This window comes from Ambystoma mexicanum, chromosome 4p (assembly GCF_040938575.1).
Source record: "Ambystoma mexicanum isolate Mex_15411 chromosome 4p, UKY_AmexF1_1, whole genome shotgun sequence".
NCBI classification, from domain to species: domain Eukaryota; kingdom Metazoa; phylum Chordata; class Amphibia; order Caudata; family Ambystomatidae; genus Ambystoma; species Ambystoma mexicanum.
In genome coordinates, this window is record NC_090927.1 from 225,652,489 (window position 1) to 225,669,703 (window position 17,215).

Here is a 17,215-nt window from a genome sequence, read left to right on the forward strand (position 1 = left end):
AGAGATGTCGGAGATGTGAAGAGGGAAGGAAAGAGTGGAGTCGAAGATGACCCCGAGGTTTTTAGCCTCACAGGTGGGAGCAGGAAAATCACCAAGGGAGGCCAGCCAAAGAGTGACAGGAAAGGAGGGAGCAGGTGTGCCGATGAGGAGAATCTCTATCTTACTGGCAATAAGGCAGAGATCATTGGCGGCACATCACTCCTTGATAGCAGACTGACAATCAGATATGAGACAAGGAGAGGAGGTAGCAGAAGGGAGTCTCAAAATGAGTTGAGTGTCATCTGCATAGCACTGGAAGTTGGGGTAGAGAGCGGCAATGCGGTGGGCAAGAAGTGCCAGGTATTGGTTGAACAGCCAGGGAGAGAGGTTAGACCCCTGGGGAACACCACAGGTACAGATAGAGATTAAGGAGAGGAAGGACCCAAGTTGGACCAGGGAGGGTCGATCGGAGATGAAATAAGTAAGCCAAGCCAGGGCCTGATAGGTGATACCCAGGTTATCACAGAGATGGTTTAGCAGGATGGCATGGTTGACCGTGTTAAAGGCAGAAGAGAGATCAAGTAAAATGAGGACATGGGGGTGTTGGAATCAAGGTTGGAGAGCACGTCTTCACGGATGTTCAGGAGAGCAGTTTCCGTGCTTCTGGCAGCTCTGAAGCCAGACTGATGGTCATGGAGATAACCAACAGATTCAGTGTGAAGATTTAGCTGGGGGGTGGACAGTTTTTCCAGGAGTTTGCCCAGGAAAGGAGTGATGGAGATTGGGCGATAATTAGCTCGGCAGGAAGGGCTGGCAGAGGTTATTTTAAGAAGAGGGAGTGCTTCAGGGGGGAAGGGAAGACTCTGGTGGTGAAGGAGTGGTTGCAGAAGTCAGCCAGAGCAGGAGCCAGGGTGTCAATTTGGTCCTTGATGGTTTTGGAGTAACACGGGTGAACCTGTTTTGACTAGACTTTCATAGATCAGACTTGTTATAGAAACCTTGTATGGGAGAACAGGGGAAAGGCAGAGAAGGAGGGAGGAGAGGGGGCCGAAGAAGGGCTTGGTGAAGAGCAGGGAGTAGAGGGAGGAGGGGGAGAGGAGAGAGAGGACAGAATGTCCTGAGTTTTAGACATTAACTAAGAAGCCAGCGCCGTGCAGAGGGCCTGGGAGGGGACAGGAGAAGTAGAAACTGCAGCAGGGTCGGCCAGCTCCTTGCATATTTTAAAGAGTTTGGCCAAGTTGTTAGATGCCGCAGAGACGTGTGCTTGGATGTGGGCTCTTTTCTTGGTGCGGATAGAGAGCCGGTATTGCCTTTGGAGCAGGCGGCAGGCCAGTTTGTCAGAGGATGTACTTGAAGCACGCCATTTCCTCTCAGCGACTCTGCCCTTGCGTTTAAGGATGATGAGGTCTGAGTCATACCAAGAGTTGTACTTGGCTTTGGGCTTCAAGCGGATCCTCATGACAGGGGCAAGAATATCGAGAGTATCAGATATAGTAGAGTGGAGGGCTGTGTCAGGGTGTGAGTCAGCCAACGGTGGAGGGGGGGGTGAGAAAGTGGCGTCGAAAGCCTCAACTGACACACGCTTCATGGCTCGGATAACCGAGAATGTAGGTGGCAGTGCGGGAGTTGGTTGGGCCTGAGGGGTAGAGCTGGGATGAAAGGAGAAAGTGATCACTCCAGGAGAGAGAAGTGGTGAGAGGGATCGAAAGAGGAAGGTCTGAAGAGATCAGATCATCCAGAGTGTGCCCTGCAGAGTGAGTCAGGCCAGAGGGGAATAAAGAGTGACAGAGGTCGCAAAAGAGTCCAGAGGAAAGACAGGAAGCATCCAGGTGGATGTTGAAGTCTCCAGGAAGGAGGAGTTGAGTGGTCGAGACCAGGAGGGAAGAGGAGAGGTACGCCCACTCAGAGTGGAAGGAGGATATCCGACCAGGTTGCCGATAGATAGTAGCTACAGTAAGGGAATGGGCAGGAGAGAGAGAGAGCCAGTCGAGGAGGCATTCGAAAGATGAGTACGCCTGCGTACGAATGACAGAGGCAGGAATCCACTCAGAGAAGATCAGGGCTACACCCCCTCCAGAACGGTTGGATCTGGGCACGGAGAGGATCTTGTAGCTATCAGGGAGGAGAGTGTCAAAGCTCGTGACAGAGCCGGCCGTGAACCATGTCTCGGTGAGACTGAGGACATCGAGGTCAAGTTCCTTCAGGAGGCAGCAGATGTCAGAGGAGCGTTTGACAGCTGAGCGAGTGGCAATATGGAGAAGGTTGCCATCATTGAAAGACTTCTGGGGAGGGGTACAAATCAGAGGTACAACCTGCAGAGGTGCAGAAGAAGCCTGAGGTGGAGGGGCAGAAGAGGAAGGAGAAGAGGGTGAGGAAGCCAAGGAGGAGACAGCAGGAGACGGCAGGGAGAGGCAAGAAAGCCATGGAGGGGACAGAGGGGACAGCAGAAGAAGAAAGGTAGTGTCTATCAAAAAAGAGAAGGTTGACTTGAGGGCCTTGGACCAAGACTGAAGCATTCAAGTAAACATTAATGATGACCTTAGAGGAGTGGAAGGAGGCCCACGGGGCCTCCCACCCAGTGCCACCATTAATGGAGAAGAAGAGAAATGAGAGAGCACAGAGACCATACGTAGAGTCCATTGGTCTGGCGAGGGAACGACAAAGAGTATGTCAGTGAGGGTTCGCCTGGAGGAGGCACTGGTATAGGTATCAGCGATAGGGAGGCCTGGGTTGGAGACCAGGATGTCCTTTTTAAACTTCTTCCTATCAGATTTAGTGAGAAGAGCAGGATAGTCGATAGAGAAGCAGTTAGAAAAGATAGGAGAGACAAAGATCACCATAGAGTAGGTAGAGAGAGGAGAGAAGAGGAAGTGAATGGGAAGGGGGCAGGGAGAACACTAGGGAAGGACACAGGGAGGAGCGCAAGCTGATGAGACAGAGAGAGACGAGACAAGTAGACAGTTGGACAAGATGACAGGAGCTTAGATAATGGCGGAAAGTTTGCTAGATGAATGCTTTGTTAGGAGGCAAAAATCACAGGACGGCACTATTTTCACAATGCAATTTAAATATGTGAGAAAAACACACCTAAATCTGAGAGACTTGTATAGTGGGGAAAAAAGCCTAGGTTTCACAATGCAATTTTAAATATTTCCACAATGCAATTTTAAATGATGACAATATTAGTCCCCTAACCAAACACTGTAGTTCAGTCTGATTGTTACAATGCAGATGTTTATTGAGGAGCACAGTGAGACACCAAAGTCCTGCCAGTAGGCTAACTGCTAGCAACCTACCCTTCATTTGTGGGTGGCACACTCCTTTTCCAGTGAGTGGTGCGGACCCAGATAGCTATTTCCCTGACCTTTGTAGCTGTATTGGTAATAGGTACCTGGCAGGGTCCATGCCACCTGGGAGACAGAGCTGGCTTCTTCTGGTCCTCCTTAACCATCACATACTACCCAAGCTACATTCGGGGAAAAGGTCCTTCAGGTCATCTTGGTAGCACCCTTGAGTTCAAATCCTTGAATCATATAAGACTATGCAGTAGTTGAGCACAATATCAGCAGTCTGATGGTTATAACTATGCAAAATCTTACCTGGTGGTGACAAAAGGGATGCACACTGGATGAACAAACAAAATACCAGAGAAAGCGCCTCCGGCAATTGAATACAGTCTCTGCGCTCAGTTTGGCTAGTCTGATCTTGAATACACGATTCTGTCGCTCCACTGCCACCGATGACAACAATGACAAAGACGTATACGCAATTGTTGTATTCAGGAGCTGTAGACTGTCAACATGCAGATTGGTGAAAGACCCATAAGGCATCAGATGTGTTTCCAGCGTTGCATGCATAGCTTTTCCCATATTAGTTTGCTGATAGATAACACACTCTCTACAAAAAGCTTGTGTTATGGCAGAAAAATCTGGGGCATACCAGTTTTCACTCAGTCTAGCAATAATACCCCCTCTTTCCAACATGGGCAAACCTATGAAAGATGCAAGCCAAATTGGAAAAAAGTACCTTTGGTTTGCCCAAGCGACCATGTTATCTCACACTTCCTTGACCACAAGTCCTTTTCTGATCCCAGAGTGACAACTTGAATGTAGGCTAATACGTTTAATGTGTTGAAAGGAGGAGTTTGTTGCACACTTTTTGTTCTTAAAACATTCAGTCACAAATGGCTACCTGTTCAGCAGCAGCATATACTGAAGCGCTCCTGCAAGAAATGTCATTAATGGGTTAGTGTGAAACACAATTCATTCTGGCTGATTGTCGTAGTAACATGGGGGCGTCGAAAAAGGCTGCTACATAACTGTATCTTTATCTGGGAGCCTGAGGTGCCACGGGCAATGCCAAAGGTGTATCTGCAGTCAGTGTAAATAATGACAGTCTGTTGTTCTGAAAGTTAACATGTACATCAGTGAAACAAATTCTGCTAGCTTTGCTGAAAAGACATTGGTCAATTTACAGCTTTATGCACATTTTTCAGGTGAACAAACTTTTCATCCCTAGTACAAGAGTGTCCCAAAAATACATTGGTGTTGTGTAATGGAGTGTCGAACAAGTGAGGGCTGGAAACAGTCATCTGTTATGCCTAAACAGACATGGGAAGGATGTAGTAGCCCTGTTTTATTAAATTAATAAAATGATATGGGTAATTCCATCTCAGGAAGGGAAATCTAATCAGATCTCCCTTTCATACGTTCCATGCCAAAAGCATAGTGTACTCCTGTGCCCTACTGGATCAGTATCCTGTTCTGCAGCACCTGCTCTCCAGAGCCACAGAGCAGGTTCATTGGGTCACTGGTGCCCATTTGACAGCTGCTGCAACAGCCAAGTGACTACGCTGCAGGGGCTGCATTTAAGAGCGGCAACCCTGTTCCACAAATCACATTACTATGAGAGTTGCTATCCTGGTAGCAAGTTTAAGTATAAGCCATACCTGAGCTTAAGGATTTCAGCACGGGACAAGGCTGCACACTGGAGCTTAGCACATACTCTGGCTTTTTTAGCATGAGGATGCAGTTCAAAATCTCAGTATCAGGACCTTCTGTGCAAAACATCTCTTTGCCATTCAAAGTCTCTTATTTCAGAGGGCCTGATGCGACACACATTGAAATTTCCTCTCTCCTCAGGATTCTCATGTGCATAACTTCTCTGGTGATTCCCTGTTTACCTCGGGCACCCCTCTGCTGTGCTCAGACCAACTTTAACACAAAACTTTCAATTGGTCGCCCTCTAATTTTCCAAACTTTCTTTACTATTTTCAAAATCGAAGAACTTTGACTGTGCGCAGGATTTTGCTTGACCCCGCAGGACCACTTTCATTCACAATTCTTTGTTCTCTTCTTAACATAACCCTTTAACTTTCACTTCTGCCACTTCTCAGCTAGATACCTTACAGAAAGCTTCGATTGAACACCCACGCAGTGCCGGTCCGCTCTGTCAGGTATTGTATCTTGTTTTTAAAGTTCAAACACTCATTAGCAGTTCACCTTTACTTGCGTCTTTTATCACACGCATTTTAGCAATGTTCATTCCAGCGCTCATCATACAATGTTGCTGCTTGCAACTTTGGCTTCAACACAAGCCCATCTTGTATCAGTCTCCCCAACTCACAGGATGTGTTGATTTCACTGAAGCTGCTTTGTTCTTGGAGCCAAGGGCAGTACTACAGCGGCTGCTGCTTCACCCCGCCTTGATTAGTGACGCAGGAGGGCCCTGGGTATCTCTGACACACAATACATGATTCTTCATCCTGGTTTCCTGGTCTTACGCTTTCTAATCTCGAGGGCTCTTGAAAGTAACGGTTTCTTGTCGGAAAGGTCAAGGGAATGTCCCTCCTTGTGATCCCCTGCTGTTTTGCCGTCTTTCTTCTCTCGTTCAGCTGCTGTCTCGAAACTGCTGTTTCCTTGTGTGCTTTGCCTTGCTCAAAGTGTGCTTTCGTGCTCCACCTTTTATCCATGTGGGGAAGCTTAATGGACTTTAGGTGTGAGTGATGGTTAGTAATTGCCTGACCATTGTATTGGGACACGTCAGGTATACTGCTCGGGTAATAGTCTGTTTTCCCCCAGAGCAGGCTGTCCGTATGAAAGTGTTCATGTTGGAAAGGGGTGGGGGGTAGAGTTCCTACGTATCTTATCTGATAGGATGGGGTAAAGGTGTTACAGGGAAGGGTATACCATGTCTCGACAAACGGTGTCCCACTCCCACTCCCCAAAAGCCCCTCACCCAGGTGATCCTCCGAGTACTGGTCCACCTGACCTGGATTTAAAAGCGATGGCCATGTCCTGGCCACCTAGATGACAGATCCCTGGGGACTAGTGGGTGAGACACCTTCTGGTTTCTCCTAGCATGGAAACCAGAATCAATGGGCTCACCCTTCACAAAAGCACTAGCCTCAAACCAGGATGCTGTCCTTTGTGAGGCCAGGTAACACCCTCCCCAGTGAGACAGCCACGCCACATGAAGTTATCCTGGAAACAGGAATCAAAGGGCTCACCCTTCACAAAAGGACTAGCCTCACACCAAGGTGTTGAAAGGGCCTTTGATGTTATTGGTAAGGGAAGAGGTGGGGCTATTGCAGACAGAGGGAGCTCAGATCAGCACCCCGCCTGCCACGCTGCTGCCCAGGGCCTCTTGATGTTGAAGGACCCCGGGAAGTGTGTGCCAGCTTCCCCTGTGGTGGGTGCAGAGAACACGGACTAAACGTATTCTTGAATCCCTGGATTGGGACTCACAGCAACATGAGGGTCAAGAAAGCCTGTGGTTTTGCTGTCAGACTGCTGTGATTCAAGCTGTTCAACCCTATTTAAACCAAAAGGGACATGCATGCATTGGGTACTTGACCGATCTTTGAGCCACTGTTATGCACTCTTGAACCAGTTTGCATTCGTACCACGCCGGTTGAGTGCTTCATTGCCCCGGCCCGCAACTGAAGCTCATCATTGCACCCGCTGCCTTCGAACTGCCTCTGGGACCGCCAGCATTTTTGTTGCAGATCTTCACCAACTGCCATATGGACCCTGGGGGATCCTTCGAAACCGCAACCTTCGTACACTACACCAGAGACGCCTGACTTGGACTGCACATCCAGTCACCAGCATCTTCACCACTGAACCGCCAACGATGGCCGTCATGATCCACACTTTGCTGAATGCCGCTTTGAGCTGCCCTTCGAACTGCCAACATCTTCATTGCCGATCTTCATCTCCAGTCAAACCAACCTTGGTGTCTGCACTGAACCACAACCCTCTAAGACGCATCAGACCGCCTATCTCTAACTGCGCATCCAGTCACCAGCATCGTCGTAGAACAAACTGTCATACCGACCTTTGTGGCTCTCATGGTCCGTGCTTTTGTGAACTACAATGAACTTCAGCTCAACCCCGGCTCGACACCTGCTCTATGTCTTGAACAATATGACTGATTTATTCTAACCTGACTTGAACAGCACAAACAGTACAGAGAAGCCTGGTTCATCACCAATCGAAGCGTCAAGCACCGACCGCAGAAGGTATTATTGACTGAAAACTGCACCCTTGGTCCTTACATATAACTTTAAGAACATTGTTGCTATTACTTGCCTTTCACCCCCAATTCATTATCCAGAGTGCTGCATCTTACTATCTTTGCATATTCTCTGTTCTTTCCTCAGAGGTGGGTTATCTGTACTATTTTACTATTTTGTCATTTTTGTACATTGTGTGTTTAATTAAAGTATATATATAAATTTATAAAACCTGGCTTGGACATTCCCTTTATTTTGGACTGCTATGATTTGCTGTTTGGATTGCTACTGGATCACATTCACACCCCTCTCAAGAGTGTAGCCTTCCCTCTGCACACATTATCACAACAGCTGAAGGTGGTATATCTCTTAACTGTAACCATTAACTTTTATGATTCAGATCAGTCTTATTTTGAAGCAATTTGAGGGCTAAGTAGGCGCTCTTGCCACTTCTCACTCTTGTACTCCTGCAGGGCATTTCGTCACACTACCAATCCTGGGATTGTTTGTAAAAGGCTGTGGGTAACAGTTGTAGGGAAATGTAACTCAAGAAAAAGATGAAGAGCAAGGTACCATTTTAAAAAGAGAAATGTAAACTGTGGCCTGAGAAGAGCATTTGAAAAATACACGTGCAAGCAAAATGTGCAATGTTTTGACAAGGCCCAAGACAAACATTTCAAGTACAAGCAAGCATTCTGCAACTTTTGTTAAAATGGAGAACTGACGATCTGAAGAGAAAATCGTAGTATTTTAAAGTGACAGAGAAAAACTAATTTGCCTTTCCTGCTGCTGTTTGTTCTATTTTCCTTTACACAAATGAAGAGTTACTATTAGGAAACCTAGAGATGTTGAAAATGTGGACCGTTGATAAGCCAATACAATCGATAAACTGCTGTGTTTGAAAAGGTAAAAATCTAGGGACACAGCAAAAATGTAGAGTTAAAAGCCTTAATTGTAAATGGCACTTAAATGAAGCCAGGTCTGAACTCTGGCATCTGATATTCTGTTCAATCCACCAACCCACAACAAAACAACAACGAAACTGATATGCCTTGCCCTCTCAAGGAATTTGATTTCATGTGAAGCTGAACCTTAAAGATAATGATTGTCCTGCAACTAGGTCACTGGGAGGCTTAACTTGCAATTCATTCTAAGGGGGTTTCTTTATGACTTTCATCTGTGTGTGTGGGGGGGGGCTTAACATTTTTTTAAAAATAGGATTTCCGATTGAACAGCGTCTTGTCCATTCAATCTGCTATTTCAATCTCTAAGGCCTACCAGAGGAAAGGAACCTTCACACTTGGAAAAACAGAAAGTTTATCTATGATCTGCCATGCACTACAAACCCCTAGGTACTTCAAACTGCAAAATACCTTAATACTGGCAGGCCTATGAAGCCACAGACGCCTTCAGCCCTGAACTAACAGGCAAAGAAGTAAAGACACCAGATGCTCTATTTTTGACATACCCAACTGCAGATGCCGTGTATTATTTTGTATTAAGTAAAAAATGCCTTTTGGACGTTACAGTGGGATTTCCTATTTTGCTCATAATTCTTGAACAGAACCTCGTAGAGAGTTAATTTTTGTCTTAAAACGTTCAACTTCAAATGCCCTATTGGGTTGTATACACCTTGTTTCTAGTCCCCTGACTTTTCACCTTCCTCACTAGGTGTTTTTCCAATTGCAGTGACGGTTTTGAAGAATCTGGGGGTTTACCTCTCTGCATCTTTATCCAAAGCCTGCAAGTCAGTACAGTGTGCAAAACAGGGCATTTTTCTGTTGAGGGTGCTCTGGAAGACTTGCCCTTTTTGCCTCCTTGCCTCTGGCCAAGCCAGCTGGCCTTATCCATCGGCTGCAGCTGCTTCAGAATCTGGCAGCCCGGATTGCTAGAGGTACACTGTATGGCTCTCACATTAGCCAAGTGCTACGCTGTCTGCATTGGCTCCCAGTGAAGCAAAGAATTGTTTTAAAATCTCTTTGCCTGGTTCATCAGGCTTTCCGCTGTGTTGGTGCTGATTTTCTTCAGGAAAAATGTCAACCCTATTTTCCCAATCGATGTCTGCGCTGGAGCAGTGCTCGCCTGCTCCTGTACCCATCCTTCCGCCATCAGCGACTGGGTGGTCAAGCCTTCTCTTTGACTGCTGCCAAACATTGGAACAGTCTTCCTGTCAACTTGGAATGACCGAGAATCATCTGCTCTTCCGTTGTCTGTTAAAAACCAAACTCTTTGTTTAGTTTAAGGCTCTGTTGTCCAGTTTCATGGATATCCTCACGCCAAGATGCCCTTGGGCGAACGTGCATGCTACAAATGATTCTAACATAACATAACATAAAGAGGACATTTGTTTGAGGCAATTTCCATTTTGTAAATCAGGCACATTTTCCTTTCGTCCATAGAAACAGCACACACCAGTTATATATATGATTTAGCATTCAGATGGGCAATCGCGTTACTTTGTGATGGAAAAATAATTTGTGTATGAAAGTATAAGTAAGTTGTAAGCCAAAATCTGTAAGTCCTGAATCATTTGTCCTATCATGATAAAATGTATGTTGTTTGATTCGTGCCAGAGAGAGAAATCTGGTGAGCCAGTTAGTAAAGTGGTCATAAGTGTGGAATTTACTATTTCTGAATGTTACAATGTTTAATGCAAGAAATCTCTGAAATGACATCACATCAAACGTGAAGGAAATTGGGTGTAGAAGTTACTCCCACCAGGCTGCTCTTTTCATTAATATGCCCAATGACTACGAAGGGGTAGATGTCAATTTTGGAACACTGTCTAATCACATACATTGACCAATTCGATTGGAGAAATTTCAAACACATTAAAAGGGATGGATTTGTGTTCTATAAAAGGTTGAACACACACTCACTGGGGGACAGACTCACTCGCTGACTGATGGAGAGGATGTAGGAGAATTGATAACAGGAAGGAGAAGGAATAAATTGCTCTCCTTTTTGAACAATTTTGCATTATTACCGGGGCCCCGTAAGTGAGTCCTAGTAGGAGTTCTTCAGAGGTAGAGATATCAGACAGGCTGTGGAGGAAAGCTGAGGGAAAATTGAACCCGTCCATAAGAGGGTTCCCACCTGTCTGTGAGACAGTCAACAGGAATTCATATGTGAGTATAATATAAAGGGGAAATAATCCTGAGGGGAATGATACTATAAAGGGAATCCCATTAAATCCTGATGTTGTTATTTGTCAGATGACACAACTACATGGAAGGAGCTATATAATGTAATTTGTAAACATGAAACAAAACGTTTGTGGCTCCTTTTCAATATTAATCGTGCACAGGCTCGGCCCCCAAAGGTTAACCCCATTCTTAGTGAAACCTGGGAAGTCTATTTACGTGGGAAATTTGCAACTAAAAATCCTACTATCACACAACTTCCTGACCCTTGAACTTGACATTCAATAGGGAAAAGTTGATTGGCATCATATATAAGCTTAGAAAATCTAGAGCTCCAGGCCCGGACGAAGTGTCTAATTTACTTTTGCTTGCCAATCCAGAACTCTGGGCCAATATACTACTTACCCTTTTTAGGCAAATAGCGGCGGGGGGCATTGTCCCCGATTCATGGAAGGTTTCTCATTTTAGTCCTATCTTTAAATGGGGCAACAGTGATTACCCTTCCAATTACAGGATACTATTCCTATTGAATGGTCCTAGCAAATGTTTGCTAAATATCTCCTATTAAAGATTGAAAGCTGGATTGAGAAAAATCATATCTTGAGCAGCTTTCAGATAGGATTCAGGAAGGGCTATTCAGCAAATTATAATTTATTTGTTATAAACTCTCTTATCAATCAAGCTTGTGCCAAATCTTCCTTACCTCTTTACATGTTTTTTTGGATTTCGCAGCAGGGTTTGACACAATTGACTGCTCATTTTTATGGGTAAACTAAAGCAGTTGAAAATGCTGACCGAACTACTCGCTGCGTGCCAACTATTACACACGAATAACATTGCCCGTGTGAAGTTGAATGGAAGCAGCGATCTGTCTGATCTGTTTGAGATTGCCAGGGGCGTGAAGCAGCGGTGCATATTAGCCCCTGATTTATTTCATCTGTTTATGTCAGATGTGGAAGGGTGCTTAAAAAAAGCCCATAATTGTCTTCCAGGGTTGAGTATTTGAAAGTGCTACATCTGACCTATGCTATCGAACTTCCCATCTTAGATACCACTTATGTTCGTTGGCATTCACAGAAGTGCGAATGCCCTGATTGAGTATGCCATAGCCAACAATCTGGTCGTCAATTTTGATAAATTTAATTTTATGCAATTTGTCAAGGGAAAGTATTGTGAGGTCTGCTGGGGTAATACACTGAGGGCATAGGTTTTGTTATTTAAGATATGGTGTTGAAATGCATGCAAATGAGTGATTGGCATGAAAAAAACACAATACAGAAACGATTGCTATAATGATGTCAATAAAAAAAGGTGTAACTTCCAGTGCCGGGTTTAGCCTGATTGGGATAATAGCACTTTATCGACAAAAACTAGTAGCAAGTATTTCATATGCATTGGAATGTTCATATGGGAATGATAATAACAAGTATTTAGTGCTGTATCCTGGGCCTCTCAAAGGCGACTCCTATACAAACCATTAGAATTGAGTTGGACCTCATTTCTCCGAGCACAATAATAAATAGAATAGAGGGAATCTATACATAAAATAATGTGTCATGAATCATCATGTATATTATGTCTGCTTAAGATGGAAATTCACAAGGCCTCCAGTCGATCATTATCAAAGTTTAAGGCTAGGAACGAAGAATTCTTCTTGCGATTGGTGTGGTGCCCCATTTGTTCGGATGACCTGGGTTCCTTGCTAAATGCATTTACAATTAAGACCCAAAAATGGGATTGGGCACAGGGCTGGACTGGGAACCAAAAGTGGCCCTGGAAATGTTTTTCAAAGTGGCCCCATATTATCATAGACTGGACGATTTGTAAGACATTCTTTATTTAACCCACTCAAAAGAGGACCACTGGAAAGTCTTGAGTTCCCTGTAGGCCAGTCCACCACTGGTTGTGGGCACTGATTCCCAAAGTATAAATGCTCAAACCTGACGTGGACGCTTGCGTGAGCATACAACTGTCCATGTGATGTGTGTGAAACAGCAACTGAGTGTGCGTACAAGTGAGTGCACTGCGTACCCGTTTACAATTTCCAGTGCGTGCGTGTGTCCGTAGAGCTGCGCATGTGTGCGCACGGAACTGCTAGTGTCTGGACACGAAACAGCAAGTGAGCATATGCGTGTGCACAAAACTCATGTATGTGGAGTGTGCGTAGTGGATAGCAAGTGTCCACACGGTACTCCCTGGGACTGCCAGTCCTCCGATAGTTAATACTGTGGTTGAGGTATAGGGGTTCCCTTGGCATTCGGTGGTGGGGGGGAAGGCTTACTCTGGGGGTGATTGATGGGGTGGGGGGTAGCGGCAGGATTTGCCCACTTGAGGGGGTACTGGGGTAAGGCCTGAGGCTGCAGGGGACGTTAGACCACAAGGTTGTTTCCGTGGGGAGGTAAGTGATACGGCGCGGAAGGTACTCAGCGGTATAGATGCGGGTTGCTATTTAAGGGGGCCATTTGGATATGAGTTGAGTCCGCAGGCTGTCTTTGGGGGCGAGGATTGGGGATAGAGGTGGGCATCGGTGGTTAAAGGAGGCTCTTGGAATGAGTGGTGAGGTAAGAGTGGTGTCCGTGCGGCTACGGGGGACACTCACCACTTGAGAAGGGTATTATTGGGGTCACGATTGGGGATGGATGAGGACACGTGTGTTAAGAGTTGCTCCTGGAAAGTGAGGCAGTGAGGGCGGTGTGTGCAGGTCGGGTATTTATATCTGGCCATCATGAGTGCCACTCGCCTCTTGAGGTGGGCTCTGAGGTCACGATGGATGCTGAGGGTGGGTGGGGGTGGGCACTCATATAGGCTTGCTTTTGACAGGGTGGGACTGGACTACGGGGTACTCTGGAGATTTCCCAGTGGGCCTCTGCACCCTAGGCCTCTTTTGTATTTAGGGGCTTGCTTAAAATGTGTAATATGGGGCCCCTTTGAACATTATTTACAGGGCCTCTTTGGTTGCCAGTACACCCATGCTGAAGTAAGGGCTGCCCATGGAGTGGATATTCGGGGCATTGCTGGTAATCCCTGGGGTGGGTGAGTGAGGGCAGAACCTGGCAATTAGGAGACAGGCGTCAATCCAGCCGGCAGTGCGCGTGCGCGGTGTCCCCCACCTGGCCCTCCATCATGCTTCACTAACAGGGCTCAGATTGCGGTAAAGGGATGCCCCTAGGTGTAGGCGCACTGGGAGGGGGGATTGCCCCTGCGGTGGTTGTTGGGATTTGCACACTGTGCACCTCCTTTCATCCCTCAGAGTCACCCATTCACCCCAGCGCTGTGTCCACAGGTACAGGGATTAGCATATGTGCTGTCAGCGGAACAATGCCCGGGAGCAGATAAAGGCCCACTTTCTGTGTCCAGAGAGGGGGCGTTTGAAGTCAGGAAAGGCAGAATGCAGATTCAGCAGAAGATAAAGAGCTCCCTGGCTTTGGGAGATACTGATCCCCACTTCACCTTTTCACCCCACTCCTCGAAGCCCACCCCCAACATCCACGGCCTACCCTCGCCAAACCAAGACTTCCTGTCTGTCAAAAGTCTTGCCAATTCCGTCAGTCAAGGGGGTGGGGGGGGAGAGAAAGAAAGAAAGAAAGAAAGAAAGAAAGAAAGAAAGAAAGAAAGAAAGAAAGAAAGAAAGAAAGAAAGAAAGAAAGAAAGAAAGAACAAGAGGGAGGGGGAGAGAGAGAGAGATATATTTAGGAAAAATGGAAGCATGGAAAAAAGAAAGAAAGAAAGAAAGAAAGAAAGAAAGAAAGAAAGAAAGAAAGAAAGAAAGAAAGAAAGAAAGAAAGAAAGAAAGAAAGAAATCAAGAAAGAAAGAAAGAAAGAAAGAAAGAAAGAAAGAAAGGGGAGAGAGAGATATATATTTAGGAAAAATGGAAGCATGGAGAAAAAAAGGAAGGAAGGAGTGAGGGGGCCTGTGGACTGGCCGTATGTGCTATACCTGCTATTGCCCCAGAACTGTTTCGTGCCCTTGCAGGATGATAGGGAACGCCGCGCCCATTATAGTGGCAGAATGTCCCAACACTAGCAACATTCTTGTCTTTTAAAGTCATTTGCTTTGCTTGCTGATAGTCACAATAGCTACTTTTCCTTTGAATTTGGAAAAAAGGAGTTTCACCTCATCCACTGGCCCAGAAGCCAGACTCTCTGCGAGATGCTGCAGCCAGGCTCACTCTGAGAATCCCTGCCCGGGGACACACCAACGTGCCCCCCGCAGCAGGAAGAAAGAAATAAAGGGAGGCAAATGTGGGTGGAGCAGAAAAAGGGAAAGATAAAATGATTGGAAGGGTGGAAATTGATATATGGAAGTAGGAGACGAAGTGCAAGAGATGAGGTGCAACTGATAACAGGCATAGACGTGGTAGTGAGAGAAGAAGTTCTAAAGTTAAGGCACGTCTGGCAGTGGGGCTAGACATGGCAGGGAGAGAAGAAGTGCTAGAGGTGAGGTGCGACTGGCAGTAGGGCTAGACATGGCAGGGAGAGAAGTAGTGCTAGAGGTGAGGCACGACTGGCAGTAGGGCTAGACATGGCAGGGAGAGAAGTGCTAGAGTTGAGGTGTGACTGGTAATAGGGCTAGACATGGCAGGGAGAGAAGTAGTGCTAGAGGTGAGGCGCGACTGGCAGTAGGGCTAGACACGGCAGGGAGAGAAGTAGTGCTAGACGTAAGACGCGACTGTTAGTAGAACTAGTTATGACAGGGAGAGAAGTAGTGCTAGAGGTGAGGCGTGACTGGTAGTAGGCATAGACATGGCAGTGAGAGAAGTGGTGCTAGAGTTGAGGCACGTCTGGCAGTAGGGCTAGACATGGAAGGGAGAGAAGAAGTGCTAGAGTTGAGGCACGTCTGGCAGTAGGGCTAGACATGGCAGGGAGAGAGTGCTAGAGGTAAGGTGCGACTGGTAATAGGGCTAGACATGGCAGGGAGAGAAGTAGTGCTAGAGGTGAGGCGCGACTGGCAGTAGGGCTAGACATGGCAGGGAGAGAAGAAGTGCTAGAGGTGAGGTGCGACTGGTAATAGGGCTAGACATGGCAGTGAGAGAAGGTGTGCTATAGGTGAGGTGCGACTGGCAGTAGGGCTAGACATGGCAGGGAGAGAAGATGTGCTAGACGTAAGCCGTAACTGTTAGTAGAACTAGTTATGACAGGGAGAGAAGTAGTGCTAGAGGTGAGGCACGACTGGTAGTAGGCATAGACATGGCAGTGAGAGAAGTGGTGCTAGAGTTGAGGCTAGTGCTAGAGTTGAGGCACGTCTGGCAGTAGGGCTAGACATGGAAGGGAGAGAAGAAGTGCTAGAGTTCAGGCACGTCTGGCAGTAGAGCTAGACATGGCAAGGAGAGAAGTAGTGCTAGAGGTGAGGTGCGACTGGCAGTAGGGCTAGACATGGCAGGGAGAGAAGAAGTGCTAGAGGTGAGGTGCGACTGGTAATAGGGCTAGACATGGCAGTGAGAGAAGGCGTTCTATAGGTGAGGCGCGACTGTGAGTAGGGCTAGACATGGCATGGAGAAAAGAAGTGCTAGACATAAGCCGCGACTGTTAGTAGAACTAGTTATGACAGGGAGAGAAGTAGTGCTAGAGTTGAGGTGTGACTGGTAATAGGGCTAGACATGGCAGGGAGAGAAGTAGTGCTAGAGGTGAGGCACGACTGGCAGTAGGGCTAGACATGGCAGGGAGAGAAGTAGTGCTAGACGTAAGCCGCGATTGTTAGTAGAACTAGTTATGACAGGGAGAGAAGTAGTGCTAGAGGTGAGGCGTGACTGGTAGTAGGCATAGACATGGCAGTGAGAGAAGTGGTGCTAGAGTGGAGGCACGTCTGGCAGTAGGGCTAGACATGGAAGGGAGAGAAGAAGTGCTAGAGTTGAGGCACGTCTGGCAGTAGGGCTAGACATGGCAGGGAGAGAAGAAGTGCTAGAGGTGAAGGGCGACTGGTAATAGGGCTAGACATGGCAGTGAGAGAAGGCGTTCTATAGGTGAGGCGCGACTGTGAGTAGGACTAGACATGGCATGGAGAAAAGAAGTGCTAGACATAAGCCGCGACTGTTAGTAGAACTAGTTATGACAGGGAGAGAAGTAGTGCTAGAGTTGAGGTGTGACTGGTAATAGGGCTAGACATGGCAGGGAGAGAAGTAGTGCTAGAGGTGAGGCGTGACTGGCAGTAGGGCTAGACATGGCAGGGAGAGAAGTAGTGCTAGACGTAAGCCGCGACTGTTAGTAGAACTAGTTATGACAGGGAGAGAAGTAGTGCTAGAGGTGAGGTGTGACTGGTAGTAGGCATAGACATGGCAGTGAGAGAAGTGGTGCTAGAGTTGAGGCACCTCTGGCAGTAGGGCTAGACATGGAAGGGAGAGAAGAAGTGCTAGAGTTGAGGCACGTCTGGCAGTAGGGCTAGACATGGCAGGGAGAGAGTGCTAGAGGTAAGGTGCGACTGGTAATAGGGCTAGACATGGCAGGGAGAGAAGTAGTGCTAGAGGTGAGACGCGACTGGCAGTAGGGCTAGACATGGCATGGAGAGAAGAAGTGCTAGAGGTGAGGTGCGACTGGTAATAGGGCTAGACATGGCAGTGAGAGAAGGTGTGCTATAGGTGAG